This window comes from Xenopus laevis, chromosome 2L, assembly GCF_017654675.1.
Source record: "Xenopus laevis strain J_2021 chromosome 2L, Xenopus_laevis_v10.1, whole genome shotgun sequence".
NCBI classification, from domain to species: domain Eukaryota; kingdom Metazoa; phylum Chordata; class Amphibia; order Anura; family Pipidae; genus Xenopus; species Xenopus laevis.
The window spans coordinates 38,588,145-38,596,520 of NC_054373.1; positions in this window are offsets into that span (position 1 = coordinate 38,588,145).

Sequence of the window (8,376 nt, forward strand, 5' to 3'; positions counted from 1 at the left end):
ATTTTAGGTACCCATAGGCCCAAAGAGCCCCCACCAGCCCAATAAATAGTGAGTGTCTATGGCATCTTACAGCAGCCCCTCTGGCATTTGCCAGAACCCATAGATTGCCGGGCCTGGCCATGGCCCATGGCTATACATGGGCAAGATAAGTAGGGTTGCCACCTGTCCGGTTTTGAACCGGACAGCCCGGTATTTTGAAGGGCTGCCCGGTTCAATGCTTCCTGCCCGGTTTTCCAAATAAGGAAAACCGGGCGGGATTAGCTTGATTGACGCCGCGATCGGCCAATCGGCGATCGCGACGTCATAGCTCCGCCCCGTGACGTCACGGGACCGCCCACTGACGTCACGGGAACGCCCACTGACGTCACGGGAACGCCCACTGACGTCACGTGAACGCCCACTGACGTCACGGGAACGCCCCCTGTCCGGCTGGAGCCACAGGGAAAGGTGGCAACCCTAAAGATAAGACATATATCCATTTCCTTTATTCATGGAACTCTACCCTTAAAGTGGACCTGTCACCCAGACATAAAAAGCTGTATAATAAAATTCATTTTTTTATTAAAGCATTTGTAGCTGTTGTAAGATCATTTAATAATCTCAGCTGTCAATCAAATATTGTCTGCCCCTCCTCTATGCCAAGGGCATAGAGGCGGGTCAGACAATTACTTTCACTTTCCATTCAGCACTTCCTACATGTCACTGCTCTCCCCACATTCCCCCAGTTCTCTAAACCATTTAATTGTGTAGCCAGTGCATGGGGATGGAAATCGTGTCCCCCATTCTGGTGCACAAACAAGATTCTGAGATGATACAAGGCTTGTCTTAATAACAGTGTCCACAAAATGGCTCCTGCCTGCTTGTTATAATTATGAATTCCCAAACTGAAGGAAACAAGATTCAAATAATTTATATATAGTGTAATTAAAGTTTCTGGGAAACCTGATTGGACAGGGCCCTCATATGGGTAATTGCACATGAAGAGCTTAGTCACACACAATAAATCTGCTTTACCGCAGGCAACTAATCTCTAAAAAATGCTTTCCCACAGGCAATACTGTAAATCGTTGGTGTGAAAACATAAATGTTCAATTTTTTCCACCTGCAATACATCCGCTATAGGTGTACACCAAGGGCTGGGAGTTGTAGTGAAAGAAGAGAGTATTTTACCGTTAGTATCAGAACATTCTTAATGCCCTTTTGGTGTCAGTGTCCATCACCTCTTACTGAATTCAATGTGCTTGAAGCATTGTCCCCTCTGTCTCACACTCTATATACCAGTGCCTGTTGAACTTTTTTGGGGTGCATATTTTAGTAGCAAAAACGTCTTCAGAACTCTAAAACTTGGTTTATGTACCCCATTTAATAGCTATTGTAATTGGTAGGAAAAACTAACTGTATTCTGTAGGTTCCTGGAAATTCACCCTAAACACTATAGAGACCCATATTTGAGCCCCAAACCACAGGTTTAATAACCACTGCTATATAGTATACTAAGGATGTCAGCACCCATCGCTTCTCACTGTAAATAATCACAGTTCCCAAATCTGAATTTAATATGCTCGAGGTACCACTACCCTTGTTGGTTGCCATTTCACTCTGTAGAGGCTTAGTACCTACTGTCTATTATTATAAAGTACTGCCAGTGCCTCTTACTGAATTTTATCTGCTTGGTATGGCAGTACCCACTGCCTCTCACTATAAATTTAAAGTGCTTGGGGTGCCCATTCCCAGTAGGGGTGCTTGCTTATAATATAGTATTTCACAGTTTTAATGTTTTTGTAGTGTTAGTATCCCACATATAATGTTGTTGAGATACAGCCTGTGAATATTTCGGAAAAAAATACGTTTTCCATGTTTTCCTTAAAGAAACAGTAGCACCAAAAAATGCAGTGTTTTAAAGGAATATATAATATGTTTAATATAATATATGGTTGCCCAGCATTGTTAAAATGGTGTGTTTGCTTCAGAAACACAACTATAGTTTATATAAACAAGCTGCTCTGTAGCCAAGGGGCAGCCATTCAAGCACAGGCTACACAGTAGCTAACAGATAAGTTCTGAAGACTCCCATTGTATACTACAGAGTTTATCTGTTATCTGCTGTGTATCCTGTGCCTTGTCTCCTTTTTCATCTTTGAATGGCTGCCCCCATGGCTACACAGCAGCTTGTTTATATAAACTAAGTAATGTTTCTGAAGCAAACTCACCAGTTTAACCAGTGCAGCACAACAGTACATTATATTTTCATTACAGTAAAACATTTTAATTTTTTGTTGTTACTGTCCCTTTCAATATCTTTTAACGGTGGTGTGTTTTATAGTGGCAGTGCCTGAGCATTAATGTCTTCTGCTCCCTATGGGTGCAAGAACTAGAAAGGAATGGGAAAGCTTTAACTGCAGCCTTTAAATGGTTAGTGTTGTTAAACTACAACCTTTAACAGGAGAGCATTTAGGGCTAAACATACACTAGCGTGAGCTGACCAGTACACAAAGATATAGCAGATAGACAGCATTGCAGGGAGCAGACTCATGAGCCACTTTTATTGGATTTCATACAGTAAATATTTACACTATATCTTTTTCCCTGGCCATGACCTGTAATAACCCAGTGTTTGCTTCCAGCATATTAATTTATCAGCCCTTACATGAGCTCTACTCTGAATGCACACGACAATCCTAGTATAATTTCCAGTACCCTCAACCCCAGCCAGCCCTCAACTTTGCTCTATGCTCATACATAAAAATAGGGGTTCTACTGTACATTAATATATAATAAAGAACGATTCCCATTTCCCTAACAATTAACCTGCTTGGAAATCGCTGATCTAGAAAATGTCAATACAGCAACTTGTCCCAACCCCTGCCTATTTGATTATAATTGTTTATTGTTAATTATATGAATAATTTGTATAATTTAACATTTATAAATGTAATTAAACTCCCTGGAGAAACTGCTACATAGTTTAGGGGGCAGATTTAGCAAGGGTCGAATTGAAAATTCGAATTTCAAATTTGAGTTTTTTTATGGCAAAAATTGTCAAATTAGACTAGGGAATTGTTTAAATTCAATTTGAGTTTTTTAAAAAAAAATTCAAATTCGATTTCCGAGATTTATCATACACTGACACAACTCAAATTCGACCATTCGCCACCTAAAACCTGCCAAATTGCTGTTTTAGTCAATAGGAGACGTCCTGGGATCAATTGTTTGGTGCCTTCCTGACATTCGAGTTTTTTTTCGGAGAAAATAACAAATCAAATTCGAAATTGGACCTTTAATAAATGTGCCTCTACGTGTCAGTTGTTCCCATAGCCTCAGGTCAGCACTGCCTGGAATATAGTGCCATATGACTGCCATCTAGAGGTTAATGTAGGAAGGATAGCAGTCATGCTCCAGACATAAGAGGGCTCTTGTGCAAAGGGCTAGATGCAAAAACCATCACACACCAACATGTTTTTATTACCATAAATTCTAGTCCAGAATTTATGAATTGGATGAAACACTGGGTCTTCTGGGTCAGGAGAGGTTTCCAATTATGACTCAGGTGACGATGACGATTCATCCTTTCATATAGATATGGCGGAACCACTTATTAAAGCGATCAGAAAAATCCTTGACCCTGAAGAGCAAGGAGATCCTCTTACCAAACAAGATGTTTAAGTCTGCATCCACAAAGAGCCATTTGTCATTAAATCCACTATTAATGCAGAATAGGAGATCCCAGATAAGAAACAGGTTACCCCCATGAAATTAAAAAAGATTTTCCCCTTTTCTACAGAGTTTACCAAATTCTGGGAAATTCTGCCCAAACAATGAACTACTCTCCCGGTTGATAAAGGTGTCTCCCTGAAAGACACAATGGAAAGGAGGCAGAATGAGTCTTTAAAAAGGGCTGTCGCAGTGGGTGCTACATGTAAATCAGCTATTGCCATAAAGTCAGTAACTAGGGCCAACAAAATATTGCTACAAGAGTTAGAGACAGCTATAAAAGCTGGAACACAGAGAGAAAAGTTAGTAAATATGCTTCAAGACATAAAAGTGGCAAATGATTTAGCAGCGGAGGCTTCTATGTACTCCATTCAAAAATAGCTGAATGAAAAAAAACAGAATTGATGTTGACCTGCTGTTTCCAACACACACCATCCACCGCGTGATAGCGTTGGACTCCATCAAGCAGCATTGTAGGAAAATCCATGAGCTTTCAGTAGTGGCCAGGGGGATTATGGCTCGGACATTGGAATGCAGACTCAGTCTAAACACAACTTGTGTTCGCTCCCCTTATTCAGACCAGAATTGGATCAGATAATCTCAGCCATTGGCAGGAAAATCCTCTTTTCTACAGCAAGAACCTAGAGAAAAGAAGAACACCTATAGGATTCCCAGGAAATCATTGAGAAACTAAACACTACAAACATGGTAGACAATTTTCCAGACAATGGAAGTTTAGGAATTAGTCCTTTCCTGCAAAAAGGGCTGAACAAAAAACAAAGACCATGAAGGTTTAGGAGCCCCATGGAAGACTTTGTGGACTTCAGGGAGATGTGTTCCGAAAAATGGGTCCTGAATGTTATTTCGAAGGGTTACAAGCTAGACCTTTTACAAGGACTTCCAAGGGTGTGCGTATGCTCGGACAAACCAAGATCCCCAGAGGGAAAAAACGCTTTGACCTGTATCATTCACGATCTTCTGAAAAACAGTGTAATTTCAAAAGTTCCAAGATCATATTCTTTCAGGGACATATTCTCACTTGTTCCTCAGACAAAAACCTGAATGGAGACTTCGGAGTGATCTAAGGGCATGTTTAAGTGTGGTGCATCTAGATGTTTAACCTGTGCGCAGGTCATCAAGACAAAAACATTTAGATCCAGCACAACAGGACGCCAATATACCATCAGATGTTTTATTAATTGTAACACCTCATTCGTTATTTATCTTTTAGAATGTAAGGTATGTAACATTCAGTACGTGGGTCAAACCTCCCGCCCCTTAAAAAATCGTATTCGAGAGCATATTCTGGATATAAAGAAGGGACATAGTGATTCCCAAGTAGCAAAACATTTTCAGGAATGCAATGGGGGAGATATTACCAAATTGTCAGTTTTGGGTATTGATAGAGTAATAAAGGGTAAACGAGGGGGAGATGCCCTGCCAAAATTGCTCCGTTTGGAAACTAAATGGATTTTTTTCTTGGGGAGTAGAAAACCTTTTGGTCTTAATAGTGACTATGATGTCACATGTTTCTTTTGATTTCCTATTTTGATTCGTTTTTGCTGTGTTTAAGTTATTTGGTATATTTTCTTTTGAGTATCTGTTTTTCCTTTTTTTCTTTTTCCCTTTTTTGAAGAGTATTTTTTGTATAAATTATATATATTTTATTTTTCTGTGAATAGAGGCCTGTTCTTCATAAATAATCCATTTGGTATGCTATACTTTCATCGTGTCATGCACCGTATTATAGGTGCATTCACGACGGGCATATCTGGAATACTTATCATTTTGTAAATTTAAGTACATATATGTTTGCTTTAAAGTCTGTTTTTTGTATGTAATTGTTTTTTTTTCATTTATATTATTTGTTTACTCTATTTTTTGAGGTGTTCCTTCCCTTCCCTCCTTTTCCCCCTTTTTTTGTTAAGACATATGTATTTATGTGCTCCCACCACTAGGTGGAACTTCACTAATTGTATATAATGGCAATATGTGTTTGCATCTTGGTGATTGGTCACAGCCCCCTATATAACATGTGCATAGGGGTGTGACATTTAACCTATGAGTAAGTGCCCACACAGGCACGAAACGCGTTAGGTCTCCATGTCCTAATAAAGACTTTTTACTTTTTACATCTGACTTTTTCATTTTCTGGAAACCCTCACAACTCTGTGATACAGTGTTCTTGGCTTTTTGCACCTTGGGACTGAGGTGAACTGTGAGTGTTTTCATATTTACTTATATTTTTTTGTTATTTTTTGTATTTCATAATTATTTTTGTGAGGTGGCATTATATAGACTTTTCTATTGTGGCAGCAGCACAGACTAAAGTATCTGTGACTTCGGAGTGATCCTCAACTTAAAAAACTGAACAGGCTGAAAGTTCCATCCTTCAACATTGACATGTTGAATTCCATTGCCTAGTTATTAAACACAGGGGACTGGCTAGCAAAACTAGACATAAAGGATGCATACCTCCATATTCCAGTCAGAAAAAGTCACAAGCAATTTCTCAGCTTTTTTGGTCCTAAACAAACACTACCAATGCAGAGTGCTCCCGTTTGGCCTTCCTAGAGCGCCAAGGGTCTTTAACAAAGTCTTGGCTCCAGTTGTAGCAAATTGACGCTTCAGGGGATTCAACTGTTCTCATATCTGGATGAAATCCTAATTAAGGCCCCTCAGGAGAGATGCTGTGTGTTCAAACATGGCAACTTACCTTCAAGGTCTAGGATGGATGAGAAGAGTGGAAGCAGGATTTTTATTGGTATTTCCTGTCCTATTTGCATGGCAGGAGGGATTAACCCATTTTTGCCATCCGCCATGTTCCAGTGCAGGAAAGGAAAATCTCCAAGTATGATATGATATTCACTATCCTATATGAGTGCTGCCATCCTAAGGGCACTTGGTAAAAGAAGCTCAGAGCTTTTGAATGAACAGCACACAAGAAAGCAGCAACAAGCCTAAAACCAAAAACATAGTACAGGTAAGGAACATGTTATCCAGAATGCTAAGGACCTGGTGTTTTCCAGATAACTGATCTTTCCACAATTTGGATCTTCATAACCTTAAAGGGCATGAAAAGGCAAAATCCCATCTTTACTTTCATATTAATTAAAAAGAAACCTATCTCCAATAAACCTGACTGTATGCAGTGAAATTCTACCTTCATTTACTGCTGTGGATAGGAATTGTCAGACTGTACCAAACTGCTGAGCAGGGAAACAATCATACTTATGAACAGCAGGGGGAGCCCCCGCCTTACTTCCCAGCCATGCAGAACTCAAGCAGCTTTGTTTGTTTCCCTTTAGAGCAGTCGGGGGCCGCATAGAGATTGGAATTGGATTTTATTTGTGTCTTTACATCCACTTTACTGTTTCCAACTCCAGCTGCAGGGACAAAGATTACAAATGTTTAAACAATACAAAAACTATAAAATCCACATTAGATCACATGACACAGGACCCAGTGCAGTCTGCATATGCTGATTATTAATCAGTCTTGCTGTATCTGCTTCTGGCAGATATTATTTGACTTGTTCTGTTTTAATAATTTATGACAATCCCTAAGCCTCCCAACAACCACCCAGACCACACCGAGCATGTGCATGTCCTTGCAAAGATGTATAACAAAGTTACAAGATGTCAGCCCCCTGTGGCCAACTTTGAAAGCATAAATCATCTGTGATTAGGCTTGTGGTGCAGTAAGTTCATGTTTATGCTTAGTATACAAAATACAGCATTTCTAGCCTTATTCTAATATTGGCCTGTGCCATGTTTGAATAAAGGCCTTTTATTACATTAAGAAGGTGCTGTTCTTGTCTACATTGAATCTCCATGCAAGCAGGCCAAGCCCTGTGTGTTTATTACAACATAACGTTTCTATGGACTGCCTTTCCAGAATTTGGAGCTTTCTGGATAACTGGTTTCCAGGTAACTGTATATAAAAACATGTATTGTACATGTATGGGATCAAAGTCTCTCTCACACTTGGCAGTGCATGATAAATGCATCTTTTGTGCCATGTTTGTTGGCAGTAGTCAAAGCTCAAAGATATAAATGACGACATGCTTTGTAGCCATGCATTCTATCCTTAAAAATAACGGGATACATTTGTGTTTGTGCAAATGGTTTATTGCAGCGATGAAAACACACTGATGGGAAATCAGAGGATGTTCTTTGAAGATATATGTGTTGTCTTTTACAGCACTGGCACACATTGGCAGATACATTTTAAAAGCGTACTGTAACAATGACATGGTAATAGAAAATGCTCAATAAATGGTACATTACAAACTTGTGAACAACATTTTTAAAATGACAATAAAGAGTAGGATGTTTAAGGGGGGGGGGGTGTATAAATTCTGGAAAAACATTTATTGCTTGCCTCTTTTTGGTACGTTATCTGGATTTCAGTCTCAAAATATGCAGTTACGCAAATACAAAACCCCTGAAGATTTACCCTATGGGAGACTAAAGGTGGCCATATACGATAAGCGATAAGATCCGCTCATTTGACAAGGTTGCCAAACTAGCAGATCTTAACCCGATATGTCTCCCAAAGGCAGGGCGATAGGTTAATCCCAAGGCCAAATGATTAGATTATAACGAAGGAAATGGGCGCAGACAGATCGTAGGACCACAACCAGGTGATGCAGTCCTTGATCGC